Source organism: Pimephales promelas, chromosome 6 (genome assembly GCF_988280905.1).
Source record: "Pimephales promelas chromosome 6, fPimPro1.hap1.1, whole genome shotgun sequence".
Classification (NCBI taxonomy): Eukaryota; Metazoa; Chordata; class Actinopteri; order Cypriniformes; family Leuciscidae; genus Pimephales; species Pimephales promelas.
In genome coordinates this window covers 17,513,167-17,529,548 of record NC_142774.1, presented here as the reverse complement: position 1 = coordinate 17,529,548, position 16,382 = coordinate 17,513,167, and positions in this window count along the sequence as shown.

Genomic DNA, 16,382 nt, shown 5'->3' with positions numbered 1-16,382 from the left:
GGCAGCGCAAAAACTAGGCCAACTAAACTCTTAGTTTCATCACGTGACAACACATAGTGAACCTTACAGTACATGCCAGTTAGATAAATAGCTACACTTACGACTCGGACTCGACTGTCTTTGGTCTCGGTCTCGACTACAACACTGCACGGTAGAAGAAGCACCAAATACCAAAGCCGGGCTGTCGTTGTCTTGCTGTATGGGGTAATCGATGTGTAAGGAGAAACTGTGGTATTGAACCATTTTCTAATTTCCATTTTTGGAGAGTTTTCATCTGTTTACTTTGTTTTGAATGCAGGAAGCTCGCGCGGTCGCGCCAACTGAAAATCATTTCATTCAAGTATTAACCGACGTATTAACGTGCGTGATTGGGGGGGCGGAGCTGGCAGGGGGGTTTCCTCACAGCGTCACACTGGTTTTTATGTTGGCTTTATTGTATTTTCAGCTAATGAACCGTTTGTAGACATATATTTGTACTATTTCTCACTGAAATGTGAATTAAATTAAACTGATATTATTTTGTAAATTATATCATAATTCAATTTGGGGGGGCACAAAATAAATTTGGGGGGGCATTGCCCCCTAATGCCCCCCCATAGCGCCGGCACTGAAATGCATACACATCGGATTGATCTATACACAGTATTTACCTCAATTACATCAGAAGTAACTGTAATTAAATTACAGATAAATTAAGAGTAATCCCTTACTTTACCTGTTTTAAAGGAAAAGTAATTAAATTACTTAGTAGTATTAGATTAATTAAATTAATTTAAATTACTAAATTAAATAATTAAATTAGTAGTATACTTAGTAATTAGTTACACTCAACAGGAAGTATGGCACACTCAACTTATCCATTGTAGCATCAATGAATCTGTAATTGACTGTGTGGTCTCTTGAAGAAAGCTGTTGACACCCACTTATCTGAATTACTTATACCTGGCTTGACATAACTGCTCCTCCTGAGCCTGGTTTGGCCTTTGTGAAACTGATAAAGGCAGGATGCACTGATTACACTAGGTCAAGCCCAGCTTTATCTCTTATCCTGGATTTCTAAATTCTGCTTTTGTGAAACAGCCCTCTGATCTGTATAATATCTATATTTATAAATTTCAGTGGTCAAAAGTGTGATGGTGATACACCTAGACGATAAAATAAAATAAAAGTATATGCTTGGAAATAAAGCTTTTTTATTATATACAAATTATGTTTTATTATAGTTTCTTACAAAAAGAGAAAGAAAGATGACCCCTGATCATCATGGGTACGCTAAGATCAGAAGATTTAGAGCCATTACACTGAAACCTTCCAAAAAATATACCGTAAATGGTATAAATATAAACAATAACAACAACAAAATAAACCAACATCAATAATAATAATAATAATAATAATAATAAAGCAACTTACAATTGATATATATGTTAAAGGTTGCACGCCTCTGGGGCAACTAGAGGTTAGGTGTCTTGCTTAGGGATACATTGGTGTCTCACAGTGGATTCGAACCCGGATCACTCACACCACAGGCATGGAACTTATCCACTGCGCCATCACCACCTAGTAATAAAATAATAATATTAATAATAATAATAATAAACAACATTTCTAAGAAAGAGTGCCCGCAGATTCTTGTATTTGTATCAGTAGATGGATTGTGGACTTTAGCTTTGATATTTGACCATTATTTATGATTCAAATGGTTACAGAGAGAACAACATCCATTAGGGCTTTTAGTCCAAAATTGAGTAAATTTAAAGATTAGATTTTTAGATTTGCAAATAGAAAACTGCACGTCGGCCACTATTCCTCCAGTGGAAGCTGCGTACAAGTGAATATGCTGTACAACAGTGTCGCAATAACTAATTTCTTCACTGTCACGCCTTGTTAGCAGCCTCTGCAATCCCAGCAATGTGCGTAATTAATCAATACTTTTTCCAAAGAGGTACAGACAGCAATTATACCAAGGCATGTGTATGGTACTGAACTAAATTACATCTGCAAAGCAAAGAAATCCCTGTCAGTCTATTGTCGTTGGAGCTGAAGGCTGTAGCGAGAGCTGCTTTACCAGTGACATCTCTCGTGGAGCCTTTAAAATGTCATTCACATCCTCAGATATAACTCTGATGCGTCACCATAGAAAAAAAAAATCCTTTGTTCCAGAAGGCAACATTTTATCAGCACCTTGGAAAGCCAAGGACATGGTAACCACATTGTACCAATACCACATTGCTGTGGTATAACAAAAATGGAGCAGGGGATTGGAAATGACATGGTGCAATACACTTCTCTCTATCTCTCTCTCTCTCTCTCTCTCTCTCTCTCTCTCTCTCTCTCTCTCTCTCTCTCTCTTTCACACACATACTTGCTCTCCATAACTGGCCACATTACAGTTCATTTCTAACTACTTTTGGACAAAGATGCATCGGGGGTGTCATAAATCAGAGTGTAGTGTAGGACAACCGTTTTTCAAGGGGTGGTGTACTGTTTTATTTTTTTTTTTTCTTTGCATGATTGTGTTTATGGGGTGCAATATCACATGTATTCATGGTTTTTCTTTTTTAAAAATCTTATTTTTCACAAATTTCACCTTTATTGTAAGCCGCTTTCTCCTCTGTCATTTGAACAACTGGTTGACTGAGTCTATGAAACCACTCTCTCAGAAACAGGCAGTGGGCTCAGATTGGTTAGTTTGGGCCAGTGTGTTGTGATTGGCTAAACTGTAGTGCACATTGTCTAGAAGGTTCACGCCCATTACCTTTACAGGCAAAGTTGCAAGTGTTCCTGTCAATTGTAAATAATGGTGTCGATACTGTAGTATCAGTATGAGCCAGAATCAGACCCAGAAAGCGGCGGCGATGAAGAGAGGCAAGCAGAACCTCACCACACACATAGCAAAACGTTACAAAACAAACCTTACAAACGTTTCTGAATGGTAATTTGCCTATGGTACTGTTATGTGGATGCAGGTGATGAACCCAAATGCAGGCAGAGTGCGATGAACACAAGGTTTATTGGTGAAAAACAGGAAAACAAAACCCACGAGGGGGCAAAACAGACAAAACAAACGGGAGATAACTACAGTGGTGTGAATAAGTGTTGGCACCCATGCTAAAGTTGCCTAAAAAGAGGAATAAAAAATCATCTTTTGGATATTGATCTTAATGCCTTAATTAGAAAAATGAGGAAAAGGACACCAATTTTCTTTGTGAATGAATACTGTATCATAAATAAATAAATAAATAAATGTTTTTCCTTAAAATACAGGGTGCATAAGTCATGGCACCCCTATGTTAAATTCCCATAGAGTCAGGCAGATTTTTATTTTTAAAAGCCAGTTATTTCATGGATCCAGGATAATATGCATCCTGATAAAGTTCCCTTGGCCTTTGGAATTAAAATATCCCCATATCACACACCTTCCACCACACCTAGAGATTGGCATGGTTTTACTTCAGTTAGCCTAATAGCAGGTTTGATTTGCATTGAAAGATGATCTTATGGAAAGTACCCCATGCCAATCTCTAGGTGTGGTGGAAGGTGTGTGATGATGTTGGGATAATTTAATTCCAAAGGCCAAGGGAACTTACCTGGATGCATATTATCCTGGATCCATAAAATAACTGGCTTTTAAAAATAAAAATCTGCCTGACTCTATGGGAATTTAACATGGGGGTGCCATGACTTATGCACCCTGTATTTTAAGGAAAAACATTTATTTATTTATGATACATTATTCATTCACAAAGAAAATTGGTGTCCTTAAAGGTTGGAGTTTTCCTCATTTTTCTAATTAAGGCATTAAGATCAATATCCAAAACGACCTGTGGAGACTTGTAAGTGTTTCACCGCACACTCTAGCTGCCTCACTGAGCTGCCCCAAACCCGGGTACGTCTGTGGTGCCTCTGGTCCCCCTGGCCCAGTTCATGGAAGCCTGGAGAGTGCTTCCCAACCAGTCCAGCTGGCTCCTCTGCACCATCAGACCCAGTGTCAGCACAGATTCAGCAGTATTTGTTACACTTCATTGTTGAGCGAACATGCCCCTGTCAGGCGTGCGGAGATTACAGTCCTACTGGCGAAGGAGGCAATAGAGCCGGTCCCTCCGGCCAATATGAAGGCTTCTACAGCCCGTACTTCATTGTACCCAAAAAAGGCGGTGGGTTACGGCCAATCTTGGACCTGCTAGTCTTGAATCGGGCCCTTCACAAGCTTCCATTCAAGATGCTAACGCAGAAACGCATTTTCGAATACATCCATCCTTGAGAGCCGACGAGCTCTAATGACAACCTGTGGCCCAGGGAGAGTGGAGACTCCATTTCCGGTCCAGCTGATTTGGGACAACTTCGGGGTAGGACAACGTACAACCTCCGTGTTTCCCCAGTGAGTCTTCTTGCACAGACACTGTGCAAAGTCAGCGAGGAAGAGGAGCAGGTCTTGCTAGTTGCCCCTTATTGGCCCAACCAGACCTGGCTCCCTGAACTGATGCACCTCTCGACCCATTCCTGTGAGGGAGGACCTTTTCTCTCAGGAACAGGGCACCGTATGGCACCCTCATCCAAACCTCTGGAAACTCCATGTCTGGTACTTGGATGGGATGCTGAAGTTTTAGGTAAGTGTATCAAAGTTTATGTTGCTTCTATTGCCGCACATCACGATGCAGTTGATAGAAGATCCTTGGGGAAGCACGACCTGATCATCAGGTTCCTGAGGTGCACACGAGGAGACTGAATCTTTCTGAGCACTGGCACAGGGTGCCTTACTCACAGGTATTTTCAGAGCTGTGGGCTGAGTGACACCAAACAGGTTCGCTAGATTCTATAGCCTACCTGTCAAGCCTGTAGCTTCCTGTGTGCTCTCTTCACATAGAAGCCACATGGAAGCCGCTTGAAGTTTCAAAATGGACTGGATACGTGTGCCATTCTTTCTCCAGTAGAGTTCCTCTTAGCCGAACCCTGTTTAGTTCCTCCACACCCCTGGGCAACGAACATGGTGGAGCGTCTGTTTCCAGGCCCATCACTCGCATGCACTGTGGAACCTGTGCTAGGCTTGGTCTCATATGTGGTGATCCCTACTGCGATCCCATTTTTGTATTCTTTAATGATACGGCTCCCTGCAGCAAGCCTGTGTCTTTTCCTTGGCAGAGTCCGCTCTGCCATCTCTGACCGGTTTTGTCTCCCCCCTCCTTAGGCCGAACCTACCCCAGTGACACTCCATATGTTATACTGCCCAGAAACGCCCAATCCGTGTAACCTCCACACAGTTTAGCATCAGTGTAGCTCCCTACAGGCAGGATGTGGCTTCAGCACCATTTCCAATGAAAGGGCATGCTTTCCCAGTGTTATCCAAATCCGTCTGAGTGGATCACGTGGAACAGCAATGGACTGGCCTAAGCCATGTCCCATCTCCATCTCAATAATTGCGGGGGGATCAGGAGGCTTCCACTAGGCACTGGAAGGTGGCAGTAAAAACTCTTGACACAACGGATGAGATGGGTCAGCAATAATAGCCTTAGCCTTCCTCAAACATCTGACCCTGTACACCTTGCTAAGTTCATTTAAGGCAATTCAGCAATCTTACTACACACTTAGACAACATCATTAAGACGGTTCTTTTGCTTTTCCAAGAGAGAACCGTACTAACAGATAAATGAAAAAGTAAGAATTGATTCAATAAAACCGGAATAAAACATTTTCATAAAAGTAGTATCCAGGTTAAACTTTCTAAGTTTCCGATAAAAGTACATATGTTGATGAGCCTTCTTGCAGACAGGATCATGTTCATAGTCTTTCTGACTTAGTAGTGAAACAATGACAGTGTCGTCAGCAAACTTAACAACATGACGACCTGGATAGCTGCGCTGACAGTTATTAGTATATAGGACAAATAAAAGTGGCGACAGTACACAGCCCTGCGGAGATCCAGTTTATGACCAAAGAACATCCGATTGGATCCCATTGACCCTGACTCGCTGAGGCCCCTCTGTTAAGAAGTCCATCAGCCAACTGATCAAACCTGGGTCAATGTTGAAGTTTTGATTCAGTTTATCAGCTAAAACATGAGGCTGAATACAGTTAAAAGCAGAAGAAAAATCAATAAAAGGCAAGCGGACTAGAGAACCTGCCCCTTCGAGATGATTAAAAAAATCATCCACACCTCAACCTGGTCTATAAGCAAACTGTAAAGGATACAGTCTGTCCTGCATACAGTCCATTATAGCAGTCTTCACAAGTTTTTTAAACAATTTCATCACCAGAGAAGTGAGTGCTATAGGTCGAAAGTCATAGGTGGCGTTTTAATTGGGATCCCAATCAGTATGGTACGTCCAACTACGTCAAACTTGCCCAAACTGAAAGGAACATCTCGTATGTAACCCTCGTTCCCTGAAGGAGGGAATGGAGATGTAGTTCCGTTGCCACTACGTAGTGCTGGATCACCGCTGACCCCGGTCTCTGCTTGGCCCCACTGCAAAAAACAAGTGGTGCATGTCTCGCACCATAATCTTGCATGCCAATGTGCGTTGGCTCGTTTTTTCAATACTCGAAGATGGCAGGCTCCCTAAGCATGATCCCAATCAGTACAGTACATCCGACTACGTCTCCGTTCCCTCCTTCAGGGAACGATGGTTACATACGTAACCAAGACGTTCTATGGAATAAAACATTGAAAATAATACTAGAAATAATACTAAAAAAAATTTAGTTTAAAGCTTCCTAATTTGTATGTTCTAAAATGTTTTCTGAGAAATGTGTATAGCCATCCTTTTTCCATAAAATCATACATTGTATTTCTCATTAGGATAGATTGTTACCTTCAATTATTCACAAACTTTCAAGTGATCTTTTGCTTCCTGAGTGTGGGTGCATGACAGAAGGACTCCGTCACTAAAAGAACCAGCAGTATGTTTTCTAATCTCTCTTCCCCAGCCACCGAGCGGGAGTGAAGACAACTTTTTAAAGGGACCCGGTTGGTCAGCTTTAACGGGACACTTGGAGGCCGTCGGGACACTTGGAGGCCGCAGTGGGGGAGGTGGTCGAGAGGAATCTCGACACCATTCTCCACTCAGGCCTCTCTTAGACCCTGGGCTGGTGAGATCCAGTCTAGAGTTCCATCCGCGGCTGTTTCCGTCTAGCCCAGAGCATGCTCATTGCCATCAAAAATGGCGGAGGAGGAGGAAGACCTCCATCCTCCCAAGAGCCCGGAGGTCGTGCCCCAGTGGCCCGCCGTTTTTCCATCTGCCCAGCCAGAAACTGTTCACGTCCTGTCTGCCCTGCCAGAGACTGTTCACGTCCCGTCTGCCCAGCCATAGACTGTTCATGCCCCGTCTACCCAGCCAGAGACTGTTCACGTCCCACCTGCCCAGCCAGAGACTGTTCACGTCCCGTCTGCCCAGCCAGAGACTGTTCAGGTCACGTCTGCCCAGTCGGAGATGGATCAGGAGATGCCCTTTCTCGTGGCCGCGGGGGCACTGACCGGCTGTTTAGAGCATCTAGCTCAGATCCTGGAGATGCCCTTTAGACCTTTCGTGTCTGCTGTTCCTGAGCTGGAGCCAGTGTCTGTCTTGTTTTGTTCTACTGTGGATTGCTTATACGGATTTTGACCTTTGCCTGAACTGTTGTGGAGTACGGATTCCCCTAATAAATAATACTGCTATTGGATCTTCTGCTTCCTGTGTGTCGGTGTGTGACACAGTGAGAATGAGCACACAGAAGAGTCATTTAAACAATGAATTTTGGGCAAAGACTAGTCTACTTTTGGCTGCCACTGAAGAAATATGAGGACACTCCACTTTGACTAAGAGGTATTTTACAATTTTGAAGTTGAAAAGTCGTACAATGGAAACTTTAAGCAAGGACATTTTTATTTTCCTTGCACCTCACAGCACTTAAAATTGCATTTAAACCATTTCACTGTGAAAAACAAAATGCTATGCTTATGCTATCCTTCAGACAAATACGAGTAGCAGAGGAGCTGGCATTTGACCTGAAATAGATTTTAATTTATGCTGAACAGCTGCAAGCCTCACAGTATGGACTTTAAAGAAATAGAAGATATTAGCCTAGGGACATTCAATAACTAATTTAACCCTGGGCACTAATGCTCAGTCTGACTGATCAATCTAGAATGTGTTAGATTATTTGATGTTTATGATTCAGGAACCAATAGCAGTAACAGACTCAATCAAACATCAAAAGGCACAGAAGATAATTTTAGCTGATTATTGTGAATGCCCCAGCCTTAGTTAGTCTTGGACACCCCTGGTCTCGGTGGTCTCGGAGGTGTTGTTCTGCTGAGTTAGATAGTAAACCTACCAGCCTTCCAAAACCAACATCTTTCAGTTGAATATAGATGCTTTTTCTTCTTCTTCAGCAAGCAGGGTTTAGGCCACATTTCTTCCAAATTCATATTACAGAGGATGCCTTTCATAAGATACTGACTCAAGTGAGTATTATGTAAGATGCTACTTGGGGAATGTAAATTTAGGACAAAATTTGCATGCGTGTGTGTTACTGTATTTATCTCAAACTTGCTGTCATTTTCTTAAATTTATCTGCTTTTTTATTACTTTATTCTACAACAGTTTTAAACTGTACACATTAATGAGGTGGACTGCAACACTATTAGAAAACAAGGGAGGGTCTACCAGGACATCTGCCACCTCAGCATTTGGTATCCCAACGTATAAAATTGAAATGCAAGTATTGTTTCCTGGACTGCTTTTGTGCAGGGGAGCTTCAATGTGATAAGATAAAAAAGACTATCCAAGCCAACTAGTCCAAGTAGGTACTAGATTTGACTCAGAACTTACTTAGCTATAAAAAAGAATGTTCTATATAGTATGATTGTGTGTAATATGAATTACATCTGGACACACTACATCCTCATCCTGCACCCATATTGTCATTATCATATGACTTGGCTTCAATTGCATCATTTCACTGCTATTCACAGCTTCTCTCTTATAGGAAAGTAAAATGTTGATTGGATGTGCATTTCAAATTCAACTATATCAGTAACATGTTTTAGTTTGTCACGATATATAAAGCACCGTTTATTAAGAATGTGCTTGTGCATTTTCTGTAGTACTTAAGAACAATTTAATCTGGAAATATAGCAAAATAACAGAAAAAAATGAGAAATAGTCATCATGTCTGTAATTTATAGCAAAGCATCTATCATTAATTCAATCTCAAATGGCTATATTAAAATAAGTTATCACTCCTTCACATTTGTGACATCAATAACCAACATATTTGTTTGCGACAATAGAGTGCTGAAATGATGACGTCACTTTGTAGGACAACTTGGAAGCTAGTAGGGCTGGGTATTGAGACAAATTTCACAATTCGATTCGATTTCGATTCACAAGCTTGCAATTCGATTCGATTTCGATTCGATTCAATATCGATTATTTTGGATATCAGTTACAATAAATGGGAATTTTTCTCAAGGGAATCAAATCTCTTAAATGCTGTAAACTATGGTCTATATATATATATAGTCTAGTTGTAGCCTACTAGGCTTCATTAGCCTAATATGAAGCTAATAATTAACTGTTTTGTAGCTATACAAACACTTAAATTACACTTTTATTTATTTTTATAATAAGAAGATTATATGAAATATAAACATTTAAATGGTGGCTGTCATAAAAACTTGCCATATTTATTCAAATATGCATAAATATTGAAGAACACTAACGAGTGTGGACTAACGAGTTTATGTGGGTTTTCTGAGGTAAATATGACGATACATGACATTGATTACAAGCTGTTTAACTGACGTCTTTCCACGGTTGAAACGCAGATTGAGCGAATCAATGTGACATGATAGGGATTTAGATAAGTTGTACTCTATCTTTTAACACACTTTCAGTTCATTTGGCGCTGTGACTGGTATTATTAAGCCGGAAGAGAGATCAGCGCTGCTGCTTCTCTGGAGCTGCGCCAGAGCGATCTCACGCCACAACGGCAAAAAGCTATTTAAGTTTTTCAATTTCTAAAGAAAATGGACGTAATTTGAAAATTGAGACTTTGTTTCATATCAATAGTAACAAAGGACAAAGATTATTGCGATTTGTTGGATGCGCGCAGCCGCGATACAATCTCTCATTCATTCAAATGAAACGGGATGACTAATCGATTCTTGAGATTTAAGAATCGATATCGGTTTGTAAAAATGAGAATCGATTAATATCGAGAAATCGATATTTATTACCCAGCCCTAGAAGCTAGCGGCTCATAGGTTCCCTCGGTCGAAAAGCAATGCATTTTCCCCATAGACTTTTGGAAAATCGCAAAAAATAAGATCTGTGTTTAACAAAGGGTTGTGACCCTTACACGTTTTGTTTAGCAAGATAATATTTACAAGTTAATCCAAAATTTATACATTTTGAAGCCTATATAAAGATTTTAAAAAACACAATCTGACACAATAAAGTTTAAAAAACCACAAGCAGGTTATAACTGTGTGTTCTGTGTCATAGATCAAAACGTGAAAATATTTAAAGGCTCTGTTCACCACAGACCTTATTTCAGGCGATTTAGCAAAAACCCATTCAAAAATCCCATAGGCTTTAGAGCGAGGGAACCGTAATGCTAAAATGCTAACTCACTTCCGCGTTTTGGCCTACAGAGTGACGTCATAACTTCGGCACTCTATGCGGTTTCTGGAAACAGTCTTGACTAGCTAGTTGATTTCTTCAGTGATGAATTATATTATGGTTGCTATGAAGCAGACTGTGTCACTGTACGGAAAGCATTGATTCTAGTCTCAGTCTCTTTAGACATGTACATCTATGTGCAGATAATAACGAGGACACAGTTGAGAGTGAGGGGAAGAGAGCAATTTTTTCTTGTATAGTTTTCCCTCAAGTTTTGCTCTTATAGAGCTGTCACTGTAATAGTTATGAGTTCTAACACTTCACTTTTTATCCACTGACAGGAATGAATTGTATAAATTAAGCCTGTGTCAGTCCAAAAACATATATATCATGAGCTATATATTTGAAAATCTGCTGACAATGATACATTATAACCCACTACTATGAGAAGTGAAATGTTAATCTTTTTTGTATATATTTCATATACAATATATATATATATATATATATATATATATATATATATATATATATATTTATTTCACATTTGTTAACAGACACTTACTGTTACTGTCACCTTAAACAGTTAGTGATTATGTATGACATATACGCCTATGTATTATTTCTGACGTGTTACAATCTGGTCCGCTCTTCCCTATTTGAATTCCCTATTGGAAGGCCTAAAATACTGAAGCTATGTCAACATTCTACACAAGATAAATACATTTATTTTCCAGCATGTTTTCTTTATTGGTAAATATCTCTCTATATTTAACCATAAAATATGGTTAAATTATGGGAGAGTCACCATGGAGAAAACTTCCCATCAAATGGTCTGAATTTCTGTAATTAAATGGTTGTCAATATTTCATGTTTTACAAGAGGCACACTGCCAACCACTGACCTTGCTCTGTTCCATGCAAGTCATTTGCTTGTCTTATCTCAAGTGCAACAAGGTTACAATGTGTGAAAAATAACTCTTTTGTACAATTGAACAAATCCATTATTGCCGGGAAACAAACAAATTACATAAAATTGCCATAATGAGATACAAGGATGTTTTGCTGTCTAGAAAAAGGGAGGTTGTTTTCAGTCCTGCTGCACAGCATGCTGCAATCTGTAAGCGCTGATTCGCAAATCGATTCCAGGGCGCGGATAGCTTTTTGATTAAGAACCTCAATATCTTTCTCTCTCTCTCTTTCTCACTGTCTCTCTATCTATTTCTTCTGATTTCTCCCCATGCTTTTACTTTTTCTTACTATTTTCTTTCTCTCCTCTGCTCCTTCTCTTTCTTTCTCAAACCCTCTTTCAGTCTACCTTCCTAATCTTTCCTTCCACTCCTAAGAGGAAGTTGTCCTCGTAGACAAGGAGTATTGCTCTTGTGAGCACTGCTGTCTGGAGAAATGCATGGGTTTGTGATGTAGGGAATGCACTGAGCACAGTGTTATAGATGGGCTGCAGGTCACCTATTGATCGGACCCAAAAACTCATCAACTCATTCCAAGAAAATGTCCCATGGATTCAACATCCTGGACATCAGTATAGAGCATGTCCCTCTCTCCTTTAACTGATGAGTGTGTCCCATCCTTTTGGAGGCCAAAGTTGCAGTCTAACATTCCCTGATGTGTCCTAATGAGATGCTAATATTTTACATTTGACAGAGTGGCCCTGAATTGACCATTTGCTAAGCTCTGCCTCAAACAAATTACTGAGTGAGCAAACCTACTTTATATGCTGCCATCCACCATTTATCAGACTTTCTTTTCTAATGTAAGTCTTTGAGGGATCTGTGTGTTTTTATAGTGTTAAATGGAATTTTATATAAATTCTAAATGATAAAACTCTTTAGTATGGTAAATAAATCTTTAGAAATACATGCTGTGAATTAAACAGCCCTCTTTCAAACATATAACACAAGAAGGGCATTACACGGCCTCCAAGGTAAATGAATGTTAATTAAACACCATTTCATTTACTTATTGATTAAGGTAATTGTAATGTCCATAGTGACTAAGTGACAAAGTTCACAGTAATGTGTTGTAGAAACAGTTCTGTAAATCTTACACTAATATTATCACTTTAAAATGTGGCTTTTCTCTTTTCAGTTGACTATGGCCTCGTCCACACGAAGCCAGAGCTTCCCCTATCCAATATTTTTTTTATAAAATTTTTTTATAAAAAAAGTCCGTAAACACAGCGGCGTCTCGAAAAATATCTGCGTCCACACGAAACCACCGAAACCGACTGAAAACGATGTAGTAGACATCCCAGACCGGTATGTGGCACTGTAATTCTGCCATAGATATCCACTAAAAATGCGAGAAGAAGACTTAGAGCATGCGCATAAAAACTTGTGTGCTGTAGGCAGTAAAATAAAAGGCTATGAAATAATATTATGCACAGTTGCTTATTTTCTTTTTTACCAAGAACCTTATTGAACAACCATAAATTGCCTGGTACAAATAGGGAGTCACGATATTCGATTAGATAGCGGACTCAGAAAGCTTGCCACAAAAAATAAATGTATTACAAGTTTTTTTTTATTTAAATTGTTTGTTATGGTGCAAAAGTTGCATAATCTAAATACGTATGTGCTAATTTGCATAAATAGCACAACATATCTAAACATTGTGTATAGCCAGGTGAAAATGTCTTAAAATATTGTTGACATCTTATGCCATGTTTCATTACCATTACCAGCTGGACTCGCCTCTCTCTCCGTTTTCCATTGCAGACAGTACTACAGATAGTAACCGGTCGTCAAAGCAACACCTTTCGTTCCTCGTTGCCCCATCAAGCTCTCGCTGGATCCTCTCTTCGGCAACCAAAGAAAGGAAAGTCTGCACCTCCTCGCTTGACCACGGCATATTCTTCCAAGTTGCCATAATAATAGTAGTACGTTTAGTAACTATCTCTCTGGCCAAACTATTTAAAAATGGCGGGGTCTTCTGGATACTCCAATCAGTAGTCGGCACTGTTTTTACACAACATTTTAGTGTCGCCTCAGCTCACTTGCCGGAGGTGATACAAAAAAAGTACCCGAAAGCAGGTACAGGTACAACTTTTACAAAGTGGAAAACCAAACAAAGGTGAGTCGAGTTTAGCTGGTAGTGTGTAGTGGAAAAGCGCCATTACAGAAAAAGACTATCAACTATATTCTTACTTAGGACATATTGAGGATACAAAATTAGTTGAGTTTGCTTCTGTTGCATTATTATTATTATTATTATTGTTGTTGTTGTTATTATTATTATAAACATTAAAATAAATCCCCTTTATATTTACATGCAAATAAACATACCCCTTTAAAAAGAACTTGGATAACTCAAGGCTGGGAGTAATCAACAGAAACAGAAAACAGGTCTGGAACTCAAATCAGTAACCACAGAAACAAACTAGTGGCAGGAAAATGGGAACAAAGGAAACAGAAACTAGAACTGAAACTACAGAATCAACACAAAACATACATGTGACACATGCCTTACATTTCTAAGAATAATTTGGGCAAAGATACAGTTATTTTTTTAAAAAGACTGAAATAAAGCGCAGTTCATTATATAACAAACATGAAAAAAGAGACAGGACTTAGTCTTTGTGCATTCACTGCCAGTTTTGTCCAAAGTTCTGAATCACGTGTTAAATTAGCATGTTTTATGGGGACATTCCTTAGACATAATAAATTATATAAACTGTAAAGGGAGAGTCGCCTCATCCACACCCCGATCTACTGACTCTAGAAATAGAGCTAGTACTTCGGCTGGCAGGCAGCCGCCTCATTGCATGCCATGGCCATCCTGCAGGTCCACCAGGCCCAGGTGCTCAAGGACATGCATGAGGGAAGGACTGACGAGCTTTGATGAGCTGCGTTCCTGCGGCTTGCTTTCGAGGGGCAGGCATACCAGTATGCGGTTCTCCCATTCGGGCTAGCCCTGTCTCCTCGCGTCTTCACAAAGATTGTCGAGGCAGCCCTTGTGCCTCTCCGGCTACACTGGGTTTGCATCCTGAATTATCTCAACGACTGGCTGATCCTAGCTCACTCTCGAGACCAGGTTTGTGAACACAGGGACTTAGTGCTCTGGCACCTAGCCCGCCTGGGCCTTCGGGCAGAGAATCTTTTTTTTTGGTATGGAGATCGACTCGGTCGCCATGTGCGCACAGCTTAGGAACGAGCGCGTGCAATCACTGCTGACTTGGCTGAGACAGTTCAAGGGCAAGAGGGCGGTTCCACTGAAACTTTTTCAGAGGCTCCTGGGGCATATGACATCGGTAACTGCTGCAACGTCACTCGGATTGCTTCATATGAGACCGCTTCAGCTCTGGCTTCACAATTGAGTCCCGAGGTGGGCATGGCTTCAAGGCATGCTCCGAGTCCTAGTGACTCCAGCCTGCTGTTAGACCTTCACCCCGTGGTCGAACCTCAGCTTTCTACGGGCAAAAGTGCCCCTTGAACGAGTTTGCAGGCATGTTGTAGTCTCCACAGATGCCTCTATGACGGTCTGGGGCGCCATGTGCAATGGGCATGCTATATTGCCACACACCATGAACCAATCGAAGGTAAGTCAGTGGGGAAGCATGACCTGATCGTCAGGTTCCTGAGGGGAGCGATGAGAATTCAGTCCACCTCTAGTGCACTCTTGGGACCTCTCAGTGGTTCTAACTGCCCTGCAGAGTGGTCCCTTTGAGCCCTTGCAATCAGTTGAGCTTAAGTTCCTGTCAATGAAGACAGTGCTCCTGGTTGCATTGGCCTCCATCAATAGGGTAGGGGACCTGCACGCATTCTCCATTGACAAAGCCATTGACGTGATCCTGAGACCTCAGCCTGGATATGTGCCCTAGGTTCCCACCACTCCCTTTCGGGACCAGGTGGTGAACCTGCAAGTGCTGCCCCTGGAGGAGGCAGACCCAGCCTTGGCACTGCTCTGTCCAGTACGCGTTCTTCGTGCCTATGTTGACAGAACGCAGAAAGGGAACGGGAAAGGCTCTCTCCAAGCAGAGGCTGTCTCACTGGATAGTGGATGCCATTGCTTTGGCATACCAGCAGCAAGGTCGACCGTGCCCCCTTGGTGTGACTGCCCACTCCACCCAGAGTGTGGGTTCCTCTTGGGCTCTAGCGTATGGCGCCTCGCTAACAGACATTTGCAGAGCTGCAGGTCATTCGCAAGATTCTACAATATCCGAGTGGAGACAGTGTCCTCTCATGTACTCGCTTCAACCACCCGCTCATGTGTCTTTGCTTGCTCGCCACTCCACTCCACTCCACTCCACTGACTGGATACATGCAATTTTTTTCCTTAGGTGAGCTTCTCCTGTCAAGCTTCCCCCACAAGCCCTGAGTTCCTCCAGCACTGCTTGGCTAGGTGCCTCCGTGTGCATGGTCCCCCCTCTGGGCGACCCCCACGTGTATTTCCAATGTAAGTCTCTCTGAGCATGTGTCTTTCCCTTGGCAAGCCACCTTGCCCCACTGGGGTTGAAATATTCAACCCTTCGGGCTGGACACCCCAGTGTTCTCCGTATGCTACACCCTTCCCCCCCTTCAGACAGGCACTATTTGCATATTTCCTCTGAGATATGCTTCCCAGTGTACCTTGGTATTCCTTTAAGTACGAGTCCTTCGTCCGTGCCAGTCTCACAACAGGGAGCTCAGACTTACGCAGGGCACTGGAAGACAGCTGTGAAGCTGGCTTGATTAGACTGGAACCCCATTTATTGTCACTCGACGTAACTCAGAGTGACAATGAAAGGGAACGCCTCGGTTGCATATGTGACCCTTGTTCCCTGAGT